The sequence below is a fragment of the Balaenoptera ricei genome, chromosome 18, assembly GCF_028023285.1.
Source record: "Balaenoptera ricei isolate mBalRic1 chromosome 18, mBalRic1.hap2, whole genome shotgun sequence".
NCBI classification, from domain to species: domain Eukaryota; kingdom Metazoa; phylum Chordata; class Mammalia; order Artiodactyla; family Balaenopteridae; genus Balaenoptera; species Balaenoptera ricei.
The window spans coordinates 26,452,258-26,477,120 of record NC_082656.1 but is presented as its reverse complement, the minus strand read 5'-3'; the positions used below and the strand labels follow the sequence as shown (position 1 = coordinate 26,477,120).

At 39.3% G+C, this 24,863-nt stretch overlaps 1 pseudogene; it reads right to left on the bottom strand.

Moving 5' to 3' along the window:
* Window positions 1-6,953: 6,953 nt before the first annotated feature.
* Window positions 6,954-7,349, bottom strand: LOC132352748 (pterin-4-alpha-carbinolamine dehydratase 2-like; annotated as a pseudogene).
* Window positions 7,350-24,863: the final 17,514 nt, after the last annotated feature.

The window sequence follows — 24,863 nt, the reverse complement described above, 5'->3', positions numbered from 1 at the left end:
GAGCTTTCCTCCCTCTATACTTCATGGGCCATGAAATCAGAATATTTCAAGCCACTATCACTGTATCTGAATTTTTGGAAGCCAAGTGTAATATAAGTTCTTTGAAGACCCCTAATTTCTCCTCTTAATTGATTCCTAAGCATTTTCTGAGTGTATGATTCTGGGCTCAGTGCTGAATTCCAAAACCAAGTAAGAAATAGTCACTTCCCTTTAATCTTGGAATTGGTGGGCTGCGGGTGTTGGCCCAAAGAAGCAAAGATAGGTGGTAAACATTAGAATATATAAGAATAAAACTCAGAGGAAATTTAGGCTAGAAATACAGGTTTTAGAGTCATCAACATTTAGCTGGTATTGAAATATTGAGACTGGAGAAAATCATGAAGTGAAAACATAGTAGTTTTACATGGTCTGGTTCATGGATCTTTTTGAGAATCTGATGAAAAGAATGGACTCTCTTCCAAGAAAAATGTACACAGAGAGATTTTTGCATATGCTTACAGTGAGTGCATAGATTCCCTGACGCTATTCATGAGTAAGAAAACACAATGTGTAATAATAACAAGGGAAGCAAATTGATGACCGAAACTTCCTGAGCCACAATCAAAGGCACTGATGTTCAAGACCACATGCAAGATAAAGCTATCCAGAAAAAGAAGATTTGAAAAGGTTGAGTTTCTAAATCTAAATACTTTCATTTTTATAACTACTTAACTACGGACTACCTGCCTTTGGAACCAGTTCAGTCTATAAAACGCATCGCCACAAAAATCCAAAACCAGAGGCAATTTCGAAATATACATGTGAAATAGAGTTGGGTCTATTCATATCACAGCTCCAGAGAATATATCAAGCTAGAAGTAATGAGTTCCAGTTTATAAGGACTTTTACAGCTCAAGAAAAATCGGCTTTTCTAAAGTTTTCCCTTCTCCCAGTTGCCAGAGCACTGTGCTTATGCTTCTACTATAAAACTCATTTCATTCCTTCTTGTTCACAGGTCAACCTCCTGCCTTCAAAACTTAGGGTCTTTGTAGAAAAGGACTAATTTTTGTTTATCTTTGCCCACAATGCTGTTCTCCCAACCCTTCCAACTGCACTCCCCCGACATACACCCCCAATACAAAGACTTGCACATGCATATGATGAATATTTGTGGAACCAACTAAAACTGTCAACCCAATCACAGAATTTTCCAACACTAGGAAAGCAGAAATCAAAAGTGTGGAAGATAATGGAAACCAGAGGCTCCAATTGCCTCTTCCCAGTTCAGGTCTGATGGCTCTCATTTCTGCTGTGGTTGACCAGAAGCATCACAGTAAATAATATAAATCAGCCCAGGGTCTCCACGTCACATTTGTCATGCCTGTATGACACTGAATGGTGTGGAATTAGAGAAAACTGAGGGGAAAAAAGATGTAAGATCCCAGAGGTAAAAGCATAGAGAGAATTCTCTTCTCATACCATATAAAAATCACCCCCTAGACAAAAGGAGACTATCATTCATGCAAAGCAAAGGACCAAACAGGTGTTAGTACAAAAATTAGATAATTTCAGGAGTCATAAACCGAATGCTTTGCTCTACATAAATCAAGAGAGAAATCAAGAACACACTTCCATGAATTAAATCACAATTTAGCTTTGTTTGCTGTGAAACATTGTAACAAGATTAGTGCAAACTGACATCTTCAAACATTTCACATGAGCCGAAAGGGAAGCCATTTTCTGACCTTGGTAGATTTACAGTCCCACCTAGTATGAAATGGAGCAGAATGTCTTTGATGTTTTCAGAAGAATATTTGCCCTAGCCCCTAGTTGACGCCTTCATTGCCTTACTCCAATAAATCTTCACTTTCTGTTTACAAACAGAGCACTTTTGGCATCCATTCCTATAAACAAAAGGTCTGAGTTTGTTGCAATATCTGACAAGGTGCTTTTTTGCATTTTGGTTTGTGATTTTTGTTTGTTGGTTTGGTTTCATTTTATCAGTCTGTCCATCTTCAACTATCTAAAGGGCACTTAAGCCCCAATGCCTCGCAATTCAAAAACATGAAATAAAATTAAAAAGCAGATGGAGAACAATTTCAAACTAGCCTTGACTTCATGTGAGTCTCTTGAGGTAATACATAGCCTCACATAAGCTCTGGCTAGAACTATAGTTTGCCCAAACTATTTGTCTATTCTATGGGAATGTAGGGTTTGTTCCTTTTCCAGGGTGATTGTATAGAGGCTGTAGTAGCTCGGGAGAATAAAGTGTTATTTTTCTCTCTAACAACAACAATTCCGAACCAAGAAATCAGTTTGTCCTAGACAAGGAAGGCAGCCTAATAAACAGCACAGAATAGAGTTCCTCTTTGTTAGACTGGGTATCATATTTTTTATACTGAGTGAAGTGCTTGATTCAGAAGATTCTGAAAGAAAATCAGGTACAGGACAAGAGGGGAAATGGCAAGACTGGACTACTGAGTGAGAAAGGAGAAAAATGATAAATAGGTCTCGAGGTGTGGCTGCTTATTCTGAGGATAGGAATTCAACAATTGGGTTTATTTTTATAAACTCAGACCTTTGCCTCGAATGATTCCCCACTCCCCCCAATTATACTCTGTCACATGACAAAGTCATACCCATTATTCAAGCTTCAGCTCATACATCATCTCTTCTGTAAAGCACCCCCAACATCACAAAAGGAACTCCTTTCTCTCTCCTTTGTCCTCCTGTCTCACTTAATCAGTACCCTTTTTAGAGGAAGTCTCCCCTCCACTCTGAGAGCACCTTGAGGGCCCTGGGTTATTATTCATCATTTTCTCCCCAGGGCTTGTCATTACAGATGATGCAAAAATGTGCTTAATAAATGTATGCTGAATAAATCTAAGTGACTAACATTAAAAAAAAAAAATCAAACTCCCAGATACTTAAATTAGACAGACAACTAATAAAGCTCCACTCACTGTATGTCACGAAGACCCAGTCTGAAATTAGGGAAACCTGCCAGAACGTAGCAGTTATGAAATCAGCCTTGGATGTGACAACCCCTAAGAGGAGTTAGCATAGAATGCAGAGAAGAATTTTTACAGGAAAAGGAAATGAAAAATAATTATCTTTTATTTGGGTTCATTTTCCAAAGGAATTTTAGCAATGGGCACATTTTTTTCATCAGGAAAAAAATGAAAATATATACCCTGGAATATCCCCATGTGCTATATAATTATATCCTGGGCAGAAATGTTATACACCAACATCACGTTTATAGAGCACATGGGCGAGGATCCAAGGAATCTCCTCCCACTCAGAAATTTCTCAGTCTCATTTATAAGAAGACACTTAAATCTACACTTAAAAGTACCCTTACATTTAAAATGAATGCTGTATGGACCACTGCACAGATTACCATGGACATTGTCCAAATGTTGCCTCATACTTATGGTAGGAACCTAAAGCTTATTGAAAAGGGCTGTTTCTTTTCCACAGCCCCTTTGCAAAAATATATTTAGGGATGCACTGACTTGCCAGAATTACTCAACTGCTGTATGATTTGAATAACTTTCTCCAGAAGAGTCTCTTAATTCTCTGCAGGGCATGAAGAGACGTATATAATGAATACACACAATCACACACACAAACATACATACTCACATGCACTCACACACATGGACATTCACACCCAGGTGTGCAAACACTTTCACATACATGTTCACCCGCATATATATTCTCTCTCTCTCTCTCTCTCTCTCACACACACACACACACACACACACACACACATCATCCAGTGAAAGCGGCTCAGTGAACAGGTTATTTCTAGAACAGCTATTATCTGACTCTCATGTGATGAAAAAGGGGTACCTAGTAGGTTTCAGCCCAGTTGCCATTTGTATCTTATAGTAGCCATCAGTAGCAACCAAGTCTCAGAAATTGGAGTCTTGTTTATTATTAGCACATATTCCCACACACATTTCTGCTAAATATTAAGGATAGCGGCAGGTCTTGACACTATCAGAAATAAACTTGGTATTTTTAAATCTCAGGGAAGTGAGCTGTAATCACAAAATTAAGGTTAAGAAAAACTGCATTCTTAGGCCTTAAAGTATCTTGGTGTTGCTTCTCTAACTCCAATTAGTGAGTAAACCCCTTCTGTTCTCCCTGCAAGGTTCCCCTTAGCTAGACTGGAAACCCCACAGGAACAGGTCCTTGCGTGCCCTTCTCACCACTGGGACCCACAGCCATCACCGTAGTGAAGGAATGAGTGACCCGAGGGATGCTGCAAAACTCTCTATTTAACATTGACGTCAGCTAATTTGTGGACATTCACCATGACATATTAGGGTCCTCTCCTCTAGAGAAGCAAAGGAGAAAATGGAAGCATGCCCAAGAAAACCCAGCCTTTCCCAGGTGTTTCCACAGCTCAGAAATGCATTTGTCAGCATCCTCTCTCTCCAGGTACTTGGCTTCCTTGTGGCAACTTCCTCCATTTAGAGAAGAGACTGAAACCATGCATATGCTTTTCATATAAATTATCTTCATTCCTTCCCATAGTGACACTGGAGAGCAATGACTCAGCCTGTACCTATCAACAAAGGGGTAAGAGCTGAGTAATTGTCCAAAGACACTAATCAGAGCAGCAGTGAATATGTATTATTTATAGCACACCTTTCCCTTAGGTGAAATGTTTTGACCAGAAAAATCAGATCATTATTGCAGATTTACACCTCATTTGTCTTATGTAAGCATCATTTCACAATACTAAAGAGAAGAGAGTTAGCCTAACGGTTTTTATCCAACCATTTGTACTAAATAAATAAAGTCCTAGAGTAGATTCTCAGCAAAAGTTTGAATAAATATATGCATAATTGTGTTACATGGAGGTCCCACATAGTACATTTATATTATACCTTTTAACCGTAATGCAATTGAGAGTGGAGAAATACTTACAGGGTTCAAACTAGGAATAAGATCTGATTGGTTTGTTAAACTGACTATATGCATTCTGCATCTATTGTGTATTATTTACATTTTTTTTACACAGATGAAAAGATACATACAAATCTATCTACACAGAGTTATCCCACCCAATCGTGCTTCCTGCATTTTTAGGAATTGTAGCATCTGCAAAGCTACAATAAAATTAAAAGAAAGAGAAAAAGACAACAAATGTGTCTTTGAAAACTGTGCCAAGGAAGAGCCCCTTTAGCCTGAACTAAGCCCCAGTGTTCAATTTGTCCCTGCCCCAGACGAAACAGTACCCATTTGGAATGCTACATGAAGATGTTTTGCTTTTGTGGAGATAATTGGCTCTAAACAGGCATAGTAATTAGCAACATCAGGTAGCTCAGGCAGCATTTGGTCGCCCATTGCCTATTTATTTGTGAGCAAATGGGAGGGTGTAGGGGTGACAGGAACAGATGGGGAAGAGATACAGGCACTTCACTGGTGCCTTGCTTGGATGCCTCACGCTTTCTCCCTCTGGCACCATCGTTAGTGCCCTGGCTTCTGAGCCAGTTCTGAAGAGCCCTGGGCAAGTGCAGATGCCACCAGCTGTTCTGGCTGCCCTTCCCCATTGCCTGCTCCTTGTCCTTCACTGCACCAAGAGGGAATTTCTGTGCTGATATTTTCAATCTCTGCACTCTATGGTTTCACAGTTGAAGACTTTTTTTTTTTCAACAAAAACAAGCCAATAGCGCTGTAGTTAGGGGTTAATTGGGCATAAAGGCAAAATGTGAAAAGACCCAGCTGTTCCTCTCAGGGAGGATTGCAGAGAGTTATTATAACTGATTGCTACCTTTCAACACGATTCTCTAGTCTGGTGGCAGTACCAGGGACCAAGAAGTGACCAAAGTCATGGGGAAGGAATGCCATGTAGAAATGCCTGTAAAAGGGTGGCCAGGGGCATGGGGAGCCATGAAAATGGACAAGTACAGAAAAGGAAATAGCTATAAAAGAACCACAATGGAAATTTTTGGATAAGAATAGAATGGCTGGTGTTCATTGAGCCATTACTACTGCTAGGCACCATAATAAGCAATTTACATAGACAACACTATGAACTTGGTATCAGTATTATCCCCATTTTACAAAAGAGAAAACATGGGCCTAAAATACAGGTTTTTAAAAGTGATTGACTGCCACTCAGCTTATTAAGTACTGGACTGCAATTCAGACCAAGAAGTCCCTTTCTGAGGCTCTCCTGGGAGTCCAGGAGACTGGAGTTCTACCTCCGGGCCAGTTTCTGTATGCTAGGGTAAATGTCAGCAAGTCACTGCACTTCAGTATCTATCTCTACAGACAAGAGTGGCAATTCCAAGTATGATAGACAGCCTCCTGCCTCAGAATCATCTGAAAAGCGTATTTAAAATGTAGATTTCAAAGTCTCTTCTTAAACCTAATAAATCAGACTCTCTCTAGCAAAGTGCCCAAAATTGCATTATTAATAATCCCCAAGGATTTTTAGGTTCAATAAAATGTAAGGACTTCTGGACCAGTTGATCTCTAAATCAAAAATGATATGGCTATGGTGGTTGATATGACACCCAAGTAATTTTTTGCATTATTTATAATTAAATTTTGCTTATTTGAAAGAAAACTCAAATTAGTTTTATTCAGTATAAATTATTTTACTCAAAGAGGTGATTTTGAATTACTTTTTTTTAAATTTCCAAAATTCAAGCTCATCTTCAAAGGTAAGGATGGTTTTCCAAGCATTGAGGAAATGAAAACCCTGAGGTTTAGGACTATTCCAGAATTGCCCTAAGCCATGCAGCATTTTCAGAAACAGAACTCTGTGGGGATGATTTTTTTTTTTTCAAGTTTAAATCATTTTTGTTTAAGCACTGATTTTACAAAATGTGATCGTTCAAAAGGTGAACTAAATTTACAACTTAATTTGTTCATGTATTGATAAATTGCCTTCAAAATACATTGGAGCTAGATGTGTATATAAGATTTTACATGCGTTTTGGAAAAAGTCATCCAGAAGCAGCTGCTTTTTTAATAAACTTGGCCAGTTTCACATCTCTTTGGGTCAGTCCTCTGCAGTCATGTGATGTGAGAGTTATCTGGACCTTGTTGTACACATTGAACTACTCCGGGTGATGATTAAACTTCTCTGCTTGTAGGGCAACTCAGGACATAAAGCCAAATGCCTGATTAAAATTTTTGAAAGAGAACTCTTTGTAGATGGCATCTCTCTCACTTAATTCCGACCATCCTGCTGCTTTAAGGTCAAGTATAACTTGGTTCCTCTCCTCTGCTGTCAACCAGCGAGCACCTGCTGACGTGGCCGTGAGGCTCTGGCTCCTGCCCCGAAGCCCCGCGAGCCAGCGCCATGTCGCCTACCGCGCCCCCAGCGCCCCAAGAGCCCTATGGAGATGATTTTACATGAGTCAATACTCTTTTCAATGTATGAACTCTTTTTTTTTTTTTTTAAATAAAGCTTTATTACCTGTAATCATAGCTCCCAAACAGAAAACTGTGTTAGGTTGAACCATATGAAATTGCTTTTTTTACTTGCAAAAACAGTGATTTCATATGGCTCAACCTAATGTGTGTGCGTGTGTGTGTGTGTGTGTGTGTGTGCAGGCGCGCATGCCCATATGGGCCGGGCATAATTCCTGACACTAGAATATTTACGTATCAACTTGCTGGGTCCTCGTAATGCTCTGCTGCCCTCTCAGTGCATTCTCAAGAGATATTAGATATTGATGGTGAAATTTTCCATTTGACTTCCCAGACTTTATCTTACATCCTAAGATCTTAATAAAAAGGCGAATATTCACAACTATAGCAGACCAATCAGTGATCAAACTAAAAATCTAATAACTTCTTTTTCCTATCCGTTCCCAAGCATACAAGTATGTGCATTCAACCCGTAAGAGCCACACAATTTCCCACATACTACTCTTGCATATGTGAATTTACTGTGTCTTTTGAAAGACGGCTTTAGAGTCTAACAGATTTTGTCAGCTGCTTGTTTTCCCAGTATTCAGGCCATTTTCCTCAAACTAAATATTCATTCATTGTCACTAAAAACATATCAATAGGAGAAAGACATCTAAAAGTTAAAAATTAAGTGAAATGACATGGATCTGCATGGACTGAATACTTGGGGAAGAAATAAAAGCGATTGAGCTCACCCTGCCAAAAGAAGTATCTGTGCCTCTTTCCCCTCTGTGTCTCCTTCCTCTGTGCCCACCTCTGAGTGCCAGTGGGATTATTTGGCAGCACTGGGCTCTAACTAAAGCTTCTAGAAGCTCTCATTCAGCAGTGAAATTGTTGTCTTCCTCTGATCCTCAGATTATGGAGATGAGGGGATGAATGTACAGCACTAAGATTCCCTACCGAGATAGCTTTTCACTCTTTTCAGTGAGAAAAAGATCAAAAGGAAACTGGCTAATTAGCATACCAAAGGAGACAAAAACCCCTAGAGCTTTATCGTTGTTGGAACCCAATAATAAACACCCGAGTACAAAAAAGATTATTTGATAATGACACACAGAATTGAAAGCCTTTGAAACAGCAGCTTCTAGAAAAAAAAAATATTTTTGGAAGGGAAAATATCCATAATTATACAGAATAATGCTTATCCATTGGGGAACAGCTCTTGGTTCCTGGAAGAGCTACTTGCAGAACCACTTTGCCTAAGAACGGTGGTGTGGATTGCGTTTATCTGAAAAACTCAAAAAGCCTACAAAAGGCTTCAAATCCCTTCCCAAGTAAACATTCAGTGCTTTCATATTCCCAAAAATTAAACACAGAATTCTTGTCTTAAAAATAAGTGTCCCCTTTTCCCATACCAGGGCCCAGTCAAAGGCTTGAACTCAAAACCAGAGGAATTTACAAAACTTTAGGACTCATTATTCTTCTCAACAGCATTTTCTGGTTTAGAAAGTCTGGAAGTCTCTGTAAATATGCACTTTTTAAAAAAGAGAGAGAGAGAGAGAACAAAGCAATTGTTGAATTATAAACAAGTTACTCTGAGACACAAGTATAGGAATCCACCAGGACCACGGAGAGAGACAGCCTTGAAAGAAAACCAGACCCTTACTCTTTGGGTTAATATTAATATTGTAGTGATTTTCTTCAGACATTGAGAGGTTGATAACCAGCAGAATAGATTTTTCGGTAGTCATGGTGGGTTTGACTAAGTTGTGAGCATATCTGCCTCTTCCTCCAAGGCATCTGTAGACCATGTTGGTTAACATTGGGCATGTGGTCAAGCCTGGCTTCCCCATGAGAAGCTGACTCACATCCAAGTCAACTCCAGGACCTTTCTAGGACAGGAGACTGTGGGACTCTGAATTTGGGGAGCAGGTGCTAATAGAGAACTTCTGCATAAAGGAACACAGTTGCCAAGCCCTAGTTCCTATTTAAAATGCCTACTGATCACAGAGAAGGCATTGATATTATTTTGCTTGGAGATTACCCAGGTAATTATAATGAACTTGCCTGCAACCCTGGCTCTAAGCCATTTGAATAAAAAGACCCAGAGTCCTGGGTTATTAATACTTTATCCTGTTTCTAGGCAAAGAATCGTTGTTAATGAGTCAAATGGTAATGACTCTTTATACAAATCTGAGTTTAAATGAATAATGCCTCTCCTGTTTTATACATTTAAAAAAAATAATAAATAGATGAGAAATATACTTTTGACTGGCCATCAAGTATCCTACCTTTCTTTATCTCTGGGACCCCTAGTTCCTCTCAGATTTGACAAGATCACTTAAGGACCTTATTTTGTTAGTTTCACACAGAATTATTTCTTTGTTCTTTTTTATAAATTGCCCATTGGCAGTGAAACAAGCCCCAAATCAGAATTTTACTTAGAAAATGTGTCTGAAGGAATAAAATAAATGCCATTTACCCACCACTCCAAAGTATTAATTAGACTTAGCTGTTTGCCAGCTAAGTGCCAGAGGAGCCCATGGTGATTAGCTGCACTAATTGGAATTTCAAGTGGCGCTGATAACCACACAAAGATAATAGGATTATACCTTCCCTCCCTAAAAAAAAAGTAGCTTTGTCTAACTGTTTAGATGATGGCTTTAAGCTGTTTCACACCTAACTATCCCCAGAGAAAGGGAACATTTTTAGATTCTATTTTTATTCCTACAGAGAGAGGGAAATAAAATTATTTCAGATAGTAACAAAAGTACAAAGGAATGTCCCTCTCTGTTTCTCCATCTCAACTTGCTCTCCAAGAAGCACAGAAAAGCAAATTTATGTGACCACCAACAGCAATTCAAGCTGAGTCAGAAAGTCAGTTAGACCTGTCTGTCTCAGCAGGAATATATTTTTGTTTTGGTTTGCAGAAACTCTGTCAGAAATTGATGAACACCTCCATTCCCAGGATGACCAGAGCTATAACTACAACTCATATTTGGGAAAGCTGAGCAGATGTTCTTATTCATATTTTATACATTAAGAAACTATCATTTGAAGAGGTTGAGTCTTTCCCAGTATTCTCTTCACTTGAGAACATTCCACGTTTATAGAAATGTAGCAATTTCCAGACCTAACAGGTCCCACAGGTGTCAAGGGGCAGAGCAGGACTCCACAGCTTCTATCCTCCATCTGTTCACTGGGAGCCAGGCGCTGGACTATCTCCCTGGGCTGAACTGCCTCTTTGGGGTTCAGATACCTCTATTTAATCCCCACAAGTAAAACCCCAATGCGGTGGGGAGCTACAAACACTATGAGTGGGTCACGTTCACTGTCTTACCTTCCCCTTGGATATCCAGGCCAGCTGATGCAGACGATGGCATAAACAATCATAAAAGAAAATTGCATGAGGAAAAAAAGAGGGTGGGGTTGGAAATCTTCTTTCTCAGGTGTTAAATATTCAAAAGAAATAAATTAACATAGATTTGTTTCAAGTAAATATGAAGAGCAAATGCTGGTCACAAAGTTACTTGCACTTGTAATCAGAGTTCTGGTGGCCATGAGGCAGAAATTTTACCCCTGGGCTGGTCAGGTCCCATCAGCAACTTGAGGGGCCATAAGGTGTTTTCCAAGGCAGAAGCAAGACCTACATTGCAAACCTCTCTAGTTTGAAAAAAACAATGGATAAATTTAATTGCACAGCCATTGGTTTTACCCACAGTTGAAAGCGTGCCTTCTCCAGCACGTGGCCTGGTTCACATGGAGAATCTTAGGAGGTACAGAAGCCATGTGGAATTGCCATAGCAATCTAAGGAAGCCTGAAAGGCCAACTTACCCCTACATATCTCCATCACAGGCCCAGGCATAATTTTAGATACTCTTTAGGTTGAGGCATTACATTTTTAGGATACTCTTTTCTGTTATTATTTTATCCAAGAAAGCAATGATTACTCAATATCATATTACTGAAAATGAGTTTGGGGAACCTGAGTCAAAAGCAAGGCCTTGGCGGAATCAAAGAAGGTAGAGATAAATGTATTCGTGTAAAGAAAGACAGGAAAAATATGGGTAGATCCTGAAGCCTTTTCTGGGGGAAACCTAGCAGACAACAAAGTCTTCCTAGGAAAAATGTAAGAATGGTGGGCTCCAGGGAGAGGAATTCCAAAGGTGGGAAAGAGTTCACCAACAGGTGAAAAGAAGTGAATCAAAGATGAACTTTTCTAACTTTAGAATTTTCACTTGGGTTATCAAATAACCAAAATAGGTTCTCTGGTTCACATGATTTTTAAGGTGACTAAGAATTAATTCCTCCCTAGAATATAAGCTTCAGGCAAGCAAACAAATTGTTTTATTTATTTCTGTACCTTAATGACAAATACTATGTGCCTGGCTCATAAGAAGTACTCAGTAAATATTTTATGAATTAATGCATGAGTGAGGAAAGAAGGAGGGAGGGAAAAGAGAGAGAGAAAGAGAGAAAGAAGAAAGAGAAAAAGTAGGAAAGAAAAGAGAACTATTGAATGAAATTTTTTCTAAGTCTAAGAAAACTGAATCTTTGGCAGTGAGAAATTTTAATAATGGCAATTATGGCTATTCATGCTATAACTTTTGATTCAGAAAATATAGGAGATCAAATTAAATGTGTACTTATTGTCCTAAGGAAATAACTTGGAAGAGATCTTTGTTTGTACTTCTGTGTTAGTAGAGAATGAAAAGGCAGTAAAGCAATAGCTATTGGAAGCTGGAGAAAAAAGGTCCTGAGGTATGTAAGGGCAGAACAATTAGTAAAACAGCCCCTTAAGATAACTTGAAAATTTGAAATTGGTACCCAGAGATGAAGTAATGCTACAACAAAAACCTAAACTAGTGAAGTGAGCAGAGACCTGACAAACCTCAAGAAGACTCTTAGTAATCATTAGAAAAGCAGTAGGAATTGCTTTTTGAAGCTGGAGAAAAGAAAACCCAAGTTATGTATGTGCAGATTAATTAGCAAAACTGTCATCTACAGTAACATGGAAAACAGAAAGGATACCTAATCTGTAGATCCAGCTAAGGATGATACAGAACGCTGAAAGTAGCACTTGACGTCTTTTAGTTGCTTAAGATAATTTATGGAAGGAGTAAGATGAGCTAAAATAGTAACTTCGTTTTCAAGCAGAATTTAAAGCAAATGTAAACGAATTGGGGGTTTAAATATAAAACAAATTCTTACCCCCAGTGTAAGTTGGTAAAATATTTTCAAAGTAAGAAATTGCCTCAAAAAATATCAAATCCAGGGCACTACCAGTAAAATGAGACCTCACAGTAAAGACTGAATCAAAGATGTTGCTTATGAGAACTCAGAAAGATTTAGGGCACTGCCTCATATACTCCTGGCTAGACAAATGGGCTTCTAATAATCCTCAGTACTCATAGAATCTCTCGTCTAGGAGGAAAAAAAAAAAAAGGTCTTCTAAGTATATTAAGGGCACAGTCCTACAGCACCCTGACTTGCAGGCAAAATTAGAAAGGGGTCAATCTTTATGGATATGACAAAACTACTGCCTAATGAAATGAACCCATAATAAGATTTATAAGAAATCCACAAAGTTTTTAAGAGAATTATACAATATCAACATTGCCAGATTGGACTAAAAGAGACAGAAGTATTTCAAAATGAAACTTGAATTTCAAAATTAAAAGAAAACCTTATCCCCTCAACCTTCTTTGTGCAGAAAGAAAACTGAAAAAGTGACTCAGTTGCAGCCATGGAGAACCACCACCAGATAGCAGAACTAGGACCTAACCATGAAACTGGCATTATGTACCCAACTAGATTTCAGACTTGCTAAGGACTAGTGACTCATGTTTCTCCCATTTCCCCTCTCTGAATAGGTGCTTTTGTTTTCTGTCCTTGCTCCACGATTATAGATTGTGGGTGGTAGGCAGAAAGGGTAAAGACAACTTATCTATTTACCTTAGAGGTATTGAGCTTGAAAGCCACCACACCTAAGAAGCCTTATCCTCCCTGGACCTGATTTAGACAATGAGATTCTAGACTTCAAGCCTGAGTCTGATGCTCTAATGGAATGAGACTATGGGAGACTCAGAAAGGGTAGAACGTAAAGTTGCCTCCTTGATTGACTCTGCACTTGACCATGGAACAAGCTTTGGTTTTAACTGAACATTAGCAATTGCAATGCCAGAAAAGGCTTAATAAGCAACTATGTATTGGGCTTATCCTTTTGGAATGCTCCATCTTGAAACCCAGCTGCCATACTGTGAGGAAGCCCAAGCTAGAAAGAGAGAGAGGAAAGGCCACAGAGAGATACAGAGATACCTAGATAGCCTCTGCAATTACAGTCTTCCACCTAAGTCATTAATGAAGAATGAAAACATCTTGGACATTCCAGCCCAGCAGACATGGAGCACAGATGGGCTTTCCCCACCAAGTCTGGGCCAAATTGCAGAAACATGAGTGAGTACATGATTGCTGCTGTTTTAAACCACTAAGTTTTGAGGCGGTTTATTATATAGCAATAGATAACTAAAACAGCTTGTGTGTGTTTCTTTTTTAAAATTATTTTTTCTTTTTATAAATATTCTGTGTGACTTAATTTTCTCATTACTTGACTTTAATACCTAAAAATGTGTTGGAGGGTTTCAAATTCCAGAAATTTAAAGGTTCTCTTCAATTGGGTTTCAGTTAGTATAACACAGTAGAAGAATGATTATATTACATTTTGAATTATATGAGAAAGCAAAAATAAGCACTAACTTTTCAATAGAAGATGAAGAGCCTTAGGACATACTGGTGCTGAGATCACAGGGAAGTTATTCTCCACCATATTATCCTGTTCTATTTTCTTTATAGCATTTATTACGGTATGCAGATATCTCACTTATTTATTTGGTCACCCCTTTGTCATCCTTGTGCCACACTGGAATGTAGCCTCTAGTCTGTCTTTTGTATGTTGGACCACCAGCATTTAGAACATTGCCTGGCACATAGTAAGGGCTCAATAAATGCCCTATGAAACACAGTGCTAATATAAAATATACCTTTTAGGGGGAAAAGTGCCTAAGGTAGAAATTACTAGTGTTCAGCAGCATTTCTAGTCCTCCTCCCCTTCTTGACATGTGGAAGATAACATTTCTTAGCCCCCTTGCATTTGGGTCATTATGGTCATGACACTACTTCTGGCCAACAGACTGGGAGCAGAGTGACATGTGTCACTTTTCAGCTGAAACATTTAAGATCCAGTGCTGGTTTCTCCATGATCTCTTCTCCTGCCACAGGAAACACTGAAGTTTCATGCTGAGTTTCCTGGGGTGCCTTGCTCCCACAATTGAACATGACCACCTTGGAGAATTCTCTGGACCTGCAGAAGATTTTGCCTGAGCAAGAAATAAACTTTGTTGTATTGAGTCACTGAGAGTTAGGAGTTGGTTGATCCTGCAGCACAACCTAACCTATCCTGACTGATATAGTGCTTGGCAATGAGTTTGTATACTCTTGGAACTCTGTAACTATAAAGCTTGCATGGATTTATAGATTCAATGACAATTTATTGAGTATCTATTATGTACAAGGCACTCTGCTAGGTCAAGGAATAAAAATAAATATGAATTAGATACTACTTTCAAGGAGTTTATAGTTTTATAGGAGAGGTAACTTGGGTACGTAAGGAACTGTAATACAAGGTAGAAAATTGTGAGGGTCATAAGTTAGGTACAGGTAAAGTGTTATGGAAATCTACCTGAGATGGACATGATAAAGATTTCTTAGCCTAGATCCTTATAAGCATGGCAATTTATGAAAGTGAGAGGAATGACTTCCTGTTCATACGTGCCATAGTACAAAAGATCAAGCTGTGATGCCTGCTGTTTCCCCACATTCTCATTTCTCTGTACACTCCCATTCTAGGCTTGTTAGAGGTTGAATTATGTCCCCCCTCAAATTTATATGTTGAAGTCCTAACCCTCTGGTACCTCGGAATGTGATCTTATTTAAGGATAGGTTCTTTACAGAGGTAATTAAGTTAAAATGAGGTCATTAGAGTGTACCCCAATCTGACTTGACTGGTGTACTTATAAAAGGGGAAATGTGAGGACAGGCATGCACACAAGAAGAATGCCTGGTGAACATCATGATAGAGGTCGGGGTAATGTGTTGACAAGACAAGGAACAACAAAAATTGTCAGCAAACCCACAGAAGCTAGGAGAAAAGCATGGAACATATCCTTCTACACAGCCCTTACCACGAATCAGCCCTCTTGACACTTTGATCTAGACTTCTAACCTCCAGAACCATGAGACAATAAATTTCTGTTGTTTAAGCCACCCAGTTGGAGGTACTTTATTACAGAAGCCTTAGCAAACCAATGCAGCCTTAAACAGACGCTGCAGATAGGGAAAGGAATAAAAGCCTGCAACGATTCAGCCAACTCCGTGTTCCAGCTGCGCATTATCTATTTCTCTTTCCTCTTCTTTCCTGGCAACAAATCAGGTTGATGAGAAAAAGGAGGAAAGTAACCAAAAATTTCTGGCTATCATTGCCTGTGATGGAAAAAAGGAAGAAACCTGGTGGGAACTGAGCTGGTTTTTCAGAATATCTAATCAAGCTACTGGAAAAAGAGTGGGTAGAGGGGTGTGTGTGTGTGTGCATGTGTGTGTGTGTGTGTGTGTGGTGTTATTATGTTTGCTTTTTTTTTCTTCTTTAGTGAATGTCTTTTAAACACAGTTTTGATTTTTATCCCAAGCAACCAAGTTTAACAGAACATCTAAATTTTAAAATGCTCTAAAGCCTTTCAATGTTTGTGTTTGAAATTTTCTCAAGCTTATACAGTGGGTAAAACATTAGGATGGTTTGCTTCACATTATTACAATGGATTTCTAACTCATTAACTCTCCAAGCCTTACACACACCAATACAGAGAGGTCCCTTTGGGTACATTTCCCGCTTTTGATCTCTCATGCTCTTTTCATACATAAGATGTGACATGAAGTAATGACACTAGCTCTTAATATCGTTTGTAAAAGTGCTTCTGAAAGCAATTTCAAATAAGGAGAACCAAAATATTTGGAGTAATGTCAGCATCTCTGGTAGAATAGACTCTACAATCTCCCCTGGTGACCACTTTAAAATGCAAATCTCTTTAGTTACTTAAGTTCTGATTCTTTTTTTTAATCTTGGTAGTTTGCAGTCACAGCTAGGATTCTAAACACGCATTTTGCTTCTCTTAAAGGTAAGCCAGCCATTGCCAACACACTTCTAAAGTGACAAAATGAGTATTGCCTTGCTAGACCCCTTACAAAATAGATAAATGACACAATCTCTGCCTTCTAGGGAGGATAAAAAATAATAATGGAAGAAACGGTATTTCCATAAATGCATATATTAACATTTGACTTCATTAAAAAAAATGCTCATCTAAAAAAATAATTTCCCTTGAAGTTAAGAAGTTTTATGATAGATCTAACATTAAAGGGAAAAAGAAAAAGGTTGTGGGGCTAATAATAATAATTAGCAGTTATGTTGGCACTTTCTATCTTCAAAGCACTTTGTGAAATATTAACTTGCTAATCTTCCCAACGTTCTTGTCAAGTTTATAAAGCTTTAGCCTGTTCTGATGTTCCCTCCAGTATAATTCTGTATAATATGTGAACATTCATTTGATTTTAGCAAACAAACACTACTGGAGATCTGATCAGCCCACACAGTGTCTGATAAACCCAGTCAGCTCACAAATTTTAGTGTGAAGAAAAGATGGTACTTCCTGCCTCATTAGTCCAAAGACTCACTGAAAATTGAAAGTTCTGAACTTATTTACAAAACAGAAACAGACTCAGGCTTCGAAAACAAACTTAGGGTTACCAAAGGGGAAAGGTGAGGGAAGGGAGGATAAATTAGGAGGTTGGGATTAACATATACACACTATGTACTATATATAAAATAGGTAATCAACAAGGACCTACTATATAGCAAAGGGAACTCTACTCAGTACTCTGTAATAACCTATATGGGAAAAGAATCTAAAATAGAATGGATATATGTATAACTGAACGACTTTGCCGTACACCTGAAATTAACACAACATTGTAAATCAACTATATCCCAATATAAAATAAAAATCAAATAAAAAAAAATTGAAGGGTCTGCCTAGAAAAAGGATGATCACTTTAAGCACCTAACCATATTTTATGAAAATGGGCTTTTTCTGTGTTTTTCTCTCTTTAAATTATGAACTCTTTAAGGAAAAAAACTGTGTGTTTTTCATATCATTTCCAAGGATCATTTTACCTGTGTAGGGTCAGAGTGATGCCTAATAAACATTAGTTGAGCAATACAAATGAAGTCTTTCTTGAGAACCTATTATTAAACTGGGAAGAATAAATAACATGTGGAATCTTTCCTGCTCTCTTGGAATTTAGCACAGAAGAGGAAGCAAGAGTTATGTACAGAAAATAATTAGACACAAAATACAGAATACAACTAAGTGCCGTGATGTTTGGCACAAGAAATAAATGCTAGGGGAGAATTATATATTTTTTTTGGCTTTTCAGCCCATTAACCCCACGTCCTTCCTTTGAGTTTATACATGTTTGTCTAACCAACTTTTGACCTGCAATAAATCATTACCATAGTAAAATATTACATTTCTTAGAATGCTTAATACAGAAACTTCACTCATTTGGGAATTATATACATATTTAAAAAGTTTCTTCCTGTACAAAAAAACAAAAACATACAGAAATAAACACACACACACACTCACACACACACTGGACTCTGATGATGACCCACAGTCTAAATTAAAGCCTTAGGGCGTTTTGAAGAAAAAGTAACATAGCTCCAGGCTTTAATTGAAATTTGTATGACTTTTATGAATTTGAAGAAAGTTTTCTTTTTCGTAAAAAAGAATTTACTTAAATTCTTCTTAAGGTGGAACTTTATTTTTCATTCCTTTTTTTTTCCACATGGGAATTTTGTTGCAATTGTGGAAATCCATAGCCCCACTACACATGTGAATCCATAGTGTTTTTTCCAGGAAATTCTGAATCTTGTCAGGATATTCTACAGGTACCATAAATTGACATGTCCAAACAGAATTCATTATCTTCCCATCAAACCCAAATTTATTCTTTCTCCCAGCTAGGAAGTCCCCTAAACCTGGGGCCATCCTTCATGCTTCCCTCTCCCGCGTCTCCATCTTATCCGCAATGAAGTCCTATCTATTCTACCTCATCAATACCACTCTAATCCCTCCCTCCCTGTATCCCGGCTCTCTCAGCCGCGTTTCAGGACCAAGGTCAGTGCATCCTTCTAAGCAACCTCATCATACCTTACCCGCCACCCCATCCACTCCAGCCCCCAGACTCTCCCTTCTTCAAGCCAACCTTTTCTTCACCACCTGTACCAGTTACTTTATTGTCTCTGAGCACCAAATATACCCTTCTCTGCCCTGCTTGGAGATACTGGAGCTGAACCTAATAAACATTTCTTTTGCGAGGGGGCACAGTGTCAGGTCTTGTCAGTAGAGGGCGCTGGAGGCAGACTGCAAGAGGAAGGGGCTTCTCTTCCTGGTTCCAGCGCGTTTGTTCCTACTGAGCCTTGAGCGTAATTTCTCGCCATTCCACAGTTCCCTTGCCGGTGGTGTCCAGGAGACCCAGCGACGCAAACCCTCCCACGAGTTCCTTCCACACTCCACCAGGTGGCTTCCTGCTCACCAGCCCAGCCTGCAGCGCCTCAGCGAACTCCTCTGCCCTCTACTGGACCACACTAATGAGTCATACCCTTGGCGGCAGGGAGGGGAACCTCTTCCAGTTTTGTCCTTTCCTTGCGTGATCTCTCTCGGTCCCGTAAGTAATGACTGCTTTCTACATCTTATGCCTGTGTTCTTGAGGGTTCCCTTTAGAGTTCTTAGTGGTAATAACCTTTAACTAGTTAAAAATTTGTATGCAGTATTTAGTTTTCCCTGTTTAAATTACTATTGTGTGTTCATTCTCCTGACTGGTTCACCACTTTTGTTCTAAATATACATCAAAACCTGCTAAAACCCTGCAGCAACTTCCCACCTTATATAGCATTAAATCTAAATTATTTTGGGGTCCAAAACAAAAGCCTACTTGGGAACTATAATCATACAGTGTGGCAGTCTCCACAGATCAGATGGATGACCCATGAGGATTAAACTGCTACTTGCCTTGGTTGTTGGTGGACATGGCATTTGACCACAGATACCACAGGTTACTCAGACATACCCTACTTGCCCTTGTTCACTGCAGTCCACCTCCAGCTAGAGCTGTTGGACCACAGCACTCACTGCCCACAAAGCTTCATGGTACCCAGGGGCAAAACAAACCCAGCTAGATAGAATAGTACTCAGTTTTTCCCATCATCCCAGCTCAGCCCAAAGGCCTTCAATACATTCCCTGAAGGGAGAAAGTCCACCGAAAGAATTCAAAACATGTTTGAGACAAACTTTCTCCTTGCTGAAGTCACAGAAATGGCTGGTTCTACCTGTTTCCTTCTAAAAGGCCTGCAGTCACATGACAATGACTGTAGTCCTAGGCTGCCGTATCTTTCACCCTTCCCACAGCCATCACCAGGAGCCCAATTCATCCCATCCTTAACAGCACTCTTCAGGTTTATCTGTCAGGGCAAAAGATCCAGATTAAAAATGAAACAACCATTTCTCTTGCTTGACAAGGGCAGACCGACTCTGCCAAATTTCCATCCCTATCATTGGGGAACAGGACTTTAGGAAATAAATAATAAATGCTTTCTGGCCTAGGGCCACCTAGCTTGGAAGACTTAGGGACTCCTTATCTTAGTGCAACAATTATTCCAGTTAATAGGTTAAGGGATATATATATATATATATATGATTACCGGTAATCCTTTCACACTGTTGTTTGGTACTTATTTGAGATGCGGGGCACACATATTGAAGGATTAGCTCCCCTCTCTCCTTACTCATATCCTTAGAATGATACCACTTCCTGCTATCTTCTCTTGCAGAATAGAAATGAAGAATAGTTACACTAGGGGAGTTATTACAATCAGGCTCTTTCATATCTTTAAGGCAATTACAGGCAAAGACAAGAGTGCCTAATGCACAGCATTTCCAGAATTTGTAATTTCGACATCTCATCTTGCCAAGCCATGATAACATCCAGATGTTGCCCTATTGAAAGGTGTTAAATAGAATAAGTCTCGAGCCAAGAGCACTTCCATGTTTTATTTTGGGGGCTTCCAAAATCTAAAGTGTACTTTTTTTCTTTACAATATCAGAAATTCAGTGGTTTAGGAAATAATGTTCTGGTCTGCATGATGCCTTAGTGTCTGATAATAATAAGAGCAGCAGTAATATTTTAACACTTATATAGTGCTGTGTGCTTTTCAAATATTAATTCAGTTAATTCCCTCTGGATTCTCGCCTGAGTCAACCACCTTCACCACAAATTTCTCCAGATTGTTATCTAATTTTGGACAGGGTAAAATGCCACTTCTTCCAGGGTTGTTTGCAAGTAATAAGAAGGAAACTGACCCTCGTTGAAGACTTTGCCAGGGGCTGAGATAGGCAGTCCTCATAAATCCACAAGGAAAAGGTACTGTGCTCTTTCACAAAGTTTGCCTAAGACTTTGGAGAAGGAAATTAAATCCTAAAGTCCACACTCACCGTCACATTCTGGGTGAGAGTTACATAGGAGCCATTGAAGGTGATGGGGTTTATTTTACAGAGCGGACTACACATGCTAGAAAAGGACTGCCTGCTCTACTCACCCTGCAAGTCCTTTCCAAGTTCCTGGAATGTCTCTGTGAGCCCTGCACTCAGTACCCCTACATCTCACAGACATGGGCCTTGCTGTGGGATGGCACACTGTGCTAAGGGGGCACTTAGGGGGGGCACATAACCCAGCCTTCAGATATCAAGGATGGCTTCCCAAAGTCCAAGGCATGACCTGAACAAATGAAAAGGCATTGCATAACCAGGCCCAGAGATCCTTCATTTTCACTATACTTGCCATTTCTCTTGAGTTGAAGGTCTGGGGCTGGAGGGATAACTTTAAAAGTCCAGTGTCAGATGCATCTCTTTAGATTTGTCCTGTTCTGAATTTTCTTTAATGAGGTTAGCAATCTCACTAGTTTCTTACCCCAAGAAGGTTCTCTATGGCATTCCCCTGCTCCTTTTAGGAGTCAGCATGAACTTTCTGACTGTCCTTAGCAGAGAGATACAAATAGATCCCACAAATCTCTTACCCCTGTGCAAATGGATGAAGTTAGGGTCAGCTGAGTGCCCTCTGGGTGAGAAAGAGAGATGCTTATCTTAGATTCACTCATAGAGTTGGAACCTGTCTGAACAACAAACTGTCCTAGGGAAATAGCATCTTTCTCTATGGATACAGCACAAGGTCAAAGGGTCTAGGCTAGGGCATCCCATGGACCAAAGTTGAGAGTAGGGTAACATGCCTCTAGGTCACTGTCAAGGAACAAAATACAGGGGTTGTTCAAAGATGTAGTATCCTAAGAATTTTTAAGTCAGTCTAAAAGCAGATATTCTGAAATCTAAGAATATCTAACCCTCTTACAGATGCTTCAGAGCAGAAACACGCTGCCACATTTGTTCATGGATGTGTTAACAGCTGCCACCATCCTCTAAACCACTTCCTTTCTAAGCTACTCGGATCCACTGGGATCCACACTTTATAAGGCCTCACAACAGCCCTACACCCTGTGTGTCTGGAATGAAGGCAAAGAGAAAAAACTTCCCTTCCTACCAAAAAAAAAAAGCATGAAATTGAATGTAAATCAAAGAGTTTTTGAGAGCACATATTATTTGGGAACACAAAGATAAGAGAGACGTGGCCTTGCCTCCCTGGAAGAGCTCCTAGAGCCCAAAGTAAAAGACAGATTGATAACAATAATTGATAAACAATCCAGGCCCTCATTCATTCATTCAACAAACATCCCTTGCTCAGTTTGGAGGTAAAAGCATATGCAAAGTCATACATGAGTACAGAGATGCCATGCTGTACCAAGGATATCCAAAAAGAAGTAGGAAAAAACTGAACAATCTAAGCTAAGGAAGGATTCTAATGTGTGCTTGCCCACCCTGCTTAGAAAGTCCTTATATCAAGGGGAAGGTGAGAGTTGGGATGTTTGTAGTTAGCAGGGAAGAGAAGTGGTATTTATTCAGCACTTTCCTTATAAATCCCTGAGAGGTCCATGAAGACTGTAAGCTTTTTTTTTTTTTAGGGAAGGATTTTTTATTTATTTTTATTTTTGGCTGTGTTGGGTCTTCGTTTCGTATGAGGGCTTTCTCTAGTTGCGGCAAGCGGGGGCCACTCTTCATCGCAGTGCGCGGGCCTTTCACTATCGTGGCCTCTCTTGTTGCGGGGCACAGGCTCCAGACGCGCAGGCTCAGTAGTTGTGGCTCACGGGCCTAGTTGCTCCGCGGCATGTGGGATCTTCCCAGACTAGGGCTCGTACCCGTGTCCCCTGCATTGGCAGGCAGATTCTCAACCACTGTGCCACCAGGGAAGCCCAAGACTGTAAGCTCTTTGAGAGCAAGAATCATGTCCTACTCAACCCAGGATTCCAGTACTTGATATAGAATAGTTAATTAATATATATATATTTTTTTAAGTCTTTGCCAGTATGATTGGGTTTTTTTAAATAGATCTTTATTGAAGTATAATTGCTTCACAATACTGTGTTAGTTTCTGTTGCACAACAAAGTGAATCAGCCATATGCATACACGTGTCTCCATATCCCCTCCCTCTTGAGCCTCCCTCCCATCCTCCCTATCCCACCCCTCTAGGTCATGGCAAAGCACGGAGCCGATCTCCCTGTGCTATGCTGCTGCTTCCCACCAGCCAACTATTTTACATTCGGTAGTGTATATATGTCGATGCTACTCTTACTTCGCCCCAGCTTCGCCCGACCCCCATGTCATCAAGTCCATTCTCTATGTCTACCTCTTTATTCCTGCCCTGCAACTAGGTTCATCAGTACCACTTGTTGTTTTTTTTTTTTTTTTTAGATTCCATATATATGCATTAGCATACGGTATTTGTTTTTCTCCTTCTGACTTACTTCACTCTGTATGACAGACTCTAGGTCCATCCACCTCACTACAAATAACTCAATTTCATTTCTTTTTATGGCTGAGTAATATTCCATTGTATATATGTGCCATATCTTCTTTATCCATTCATCTGTCGATGGGCACTTAGGTTGCTTCCATGACCTAGCTATTGTAAACAGTGCTGCAATGAACACTGGGGTGCCTGTGTCTTTTTGAATTATGGCTTTCTCAGTGTATATGTCCAGTAGTAGGATTGCTGGGTCATATGGTAGTTCTATTTTTAGTTTTTTAAGGAATCTGCATACTGTTTTCCATAGTGGTTGTATCAATTTACATTCCCAACAACAGTGTAAGAGGATTCCCTTTGCACCACACCCTTTCCAGCATTTATTGTTTCTAGCTCTTGTGATAATGGCCATTCTGACTGGCATGAGGTGATACCTCATTGTAGTTTTGATTTGCATTTCTGTAATAATTAGTGATGTTGAGCATCTTTTCATGTGCTTCTTGGCCATCTGTATGTCTTCCTTGATGAAATGCCTATTTAGGTCTTCCGCCCATTTTTTAACTGGATTGTTTGGTTTTTTGATATTGAACTCCATGAGCTGTTTGTATATTTTGGCGATTAATCCTTTGTCTGTTGTTTCATTTGTAAATATTTTCTCCCATTCTGAGGGTTGTCTTTTTGTCTTGTTTATGGTTTCCTTTGCTGTGCAAAAGCTTTTAAGTTTAATTAAGTCCCATTTGTTTATTTTTGTTTTTATTTCTTTTACTCTAGGAAATGGGTCAAAAAAGATCTTGCTGTGGTTTATGTCAAACAGTGTTTTTCCTATGTTTTCCTCTAAAAGTTTTATAGTGTCTGGTCTTACATTTAAGTCTTTAATCCATTTGGAGTTTATTTTTGTGTATGGTGTTAGGTAGTGTTCTAATTTCATTCTTTTACATGTAGCTGTCCAGTTTTCCGTGCACCAGTTATTGAAGAGGCTGTCTTTTCTCCAATGTATGTTCTTGCCTCCTTTGTCATAAATTAGGTGCCCATATGAGCATGGGTTTATCGCTGGGTATTTATCCTGTACCATGGATCTGTATTTCTGTTTTTGTGCCAGTACCATACTGTCTTGATTACTGTAGGTTTGTGGTATAGTTTGAAGTCAGGGAGCCTGATTTCTCCAACTCCGTTTCTCTTTCTCAAGATTGCTTTGGCTATTCGGAGTCTTTTGTGTTTCCATACGAATTGTAGGATTTTTTGTTCTAATTCTGTGAAGAATGCCATTGGTAGTTTGATAGGGATTGCATTGAATCTGTAGATTGCTTTGGGTAGTATAGTCATTTTCATAATATTGATCCTTCCAAGCCAAGAACATGGTATATTTCTCCATCTGTTTATCTTTGATTTCTTTCATCTTTGATTTCTTTCATCAGT